This window comes from Helianthus annuus, chromosome 13 (assembly GCF_002127325.2).
Source record: "Helianthus annuus cultivar XRQ/B chromosome 13, HanXRQr2.0-SUNRISE, whole genome shotgun sequence".
NCBI lineage: Eukaryota > Viridiplantae > Streptophyta > Magnoliopsida > Asterales > Asteraceae > Helianthus > Helianthus annuus.
Genome location: NC_035445.2, coordinates 135,534,651 through 135,537,051, shown reverse-complemented (window position 1 = coordinate 135,537,051; position 2,401 = coordinate 135,534,651).

Here is a 2,401-nt window from a genome sequence, read left to right as displayed (position 1 = left end):
CTACTCAGGTTTCATGTTATGACTCCGAATACAACACACTTTTTCTACAGTAAAAACACAGCTTAAGCTGCTGTCCAAAAAAAGTCTTTTAAAAATAGTAAACGACCTCGAAAAATTACGATTCCAGTGCCATTTGCTCGGTTATTCAAAAATACATAATTTAGGCTTCAGAAAGTCAGTTTTTTGATTTAAAACGGTCCAGTTACAGCCTGTTAAAGTTGGCTGGAAATACCAATCAGCATGCTTTTTACAATGTAAAAGTTACTAAAAACGCATCAACAAGGGTCCTAACCATGGTTTATCGATGATTTAATGATCAAACCTCATGCATGCCTTAACCAACCCTAATCCAACCTGATTTCAACATCATACAAACTTTTTATGTAGGGTTTTCATGTAAGGTTCCATGTTCATCATTTTAGTGTTCTAGTTCTTGTGATTTAAACAAATAAACGTCATACTTCACATTTTGACTAAAAATAAGATGGAGCAATGTGTAGAGACTTACTACTAGCACAAGGCTAGGGTAGAAATCTAGTGAAGATGATGGTGAGAAAAGTATGGTGACAAGATTAGATCAAAGCTTCCTTGAATGCTTCTCAACTTGCAATCTTCATGGATCACCTTCAAGGCTTGAATGGAGCTTGAGTATGAAGAAGTTAGTGATGTTTAAGTGGTGGTGATGGTGAATTCGGCTAGGGGGGACCGAAAATGAGAGAGAGAGGTGTGAGGTTAGAGGGGGGAATGAATATGGTGATGCTATAAATGCATAGGGAACTTCACAAGCCACCCTAAGCAATCTAGAGGAATGATTACTTAGATTTTGGCCAACCAAAATTAAGGAAAATAAAAGTAAAATCTGAATAAAAGATATTGTAATGATGGGGCTGAAATTCGGTTGGGGGGGGGGTAATTTGTAAAATTTTGATAGCTAATGGGTAGATAATTAGGAGGTTACGGGTATTTTCTAGAATAGTGAGTGTATGTCATGTTTATATAGTGTGTAGGGATTTTTGTGACCGTAGATAATTAAGAATGATAAAATAATATTTCTGACAATATTTTGGTGTCCCGAGTAATGTCTGGTTGTTCGGTTACGTTTCGTTCCGTTAAAGCGTTTAATTGTACCGTGTAGTGTCTTTTATGCATCTTTTTGTAACAAATTTTAATTCCAACACTTAGGAAAGCATTCAGGACTATTTAGTCAGTTCTCTGTATAATACGAGTATGTTAAAAACTGACTTGTTGATGAAAATGCAGAATTCTGTACTTAAAATGAGTTTTAGGCACTTTCCTGCACTCAAACTATCACCTAGTGACATAGTCTTATGGTCCTCACTTCCCTACACTCCATACCAGTGTAGTACCCTATCCCTGGCCCATACTGGCCTCAATATAGTGTCTGTCTATATGCTGGCATTGTCAGCACGTGTCTGAGTTATCCGCTCACGGTGCTAACTATGCTTTGTGCATCAGGTTTGTCACTAAGAGTCTGTATGAGATAAATGGAGCGACTGTATATGTAAAGTGATGCACATGTATGTATGTAACATAAATCAGTAAGCAGTTTAAAGTGTCAGTTGTAATCAAGAACAGTCATTAAGCACATAATTAGAATTAATTAATTTGTACAATACCTGTAATTGTGAGGGTTGTCACAGTTAGATGCGAGGGCCATGAGAGCCCAGGTCGATACTTCCGTATACGCAGAGAGATGACGGCTTCGACTTTTCGGTGTGTCCCCTTTAGTGGATCTTTTATTTCAACAGCACTGATTATCAATTTTATTGTTTAATCATGTAGCTGAGGGCGATGCTATGTTTCAAGCATTTGCGGAAAGTATTATTCAGGGACTAGGTCAGAACTTCCATTCAGCAGAAGTCCCGGAATAATACCCCAGATATCACTGAGTATAAAGACCTAGTATCTCAGAATAAGGGACCTTTCAAACGAGATTTCAGGGGTTACCTATATATCCAAGTAGTGTTCCCCACGAATTTCGCAAGTTTAAAATTTTAGGTTTATATCCCGAATAAATCTACTAAATGTGCGAAAACCTATCGATACATCATCAGTGAGACTGTTTAACTCTTTATACTTTACAAATCTTTAGCATACTGTAACTGTCAAACTGATGTATTATCATTTTCCCTATATACACAAGCTCTTTTTCAAATTTTATATTGTTTTTGGATTTTGAAATTTTATCATGTTTTTGTATTTTTGAATTTTTTACTGTTTTTGAATTTTTTACTGTTTTTGAATTTTTGAATTTTTTACTGTTTTTGTATTTTTCTGAAAATATATCTATATACATATATCTACTCCCCCTAAATACCAAAACAGGTAAAAAATCGACAAACCATTGCAAATTGTTTCTCATCTTCATCCGCAACAGTAC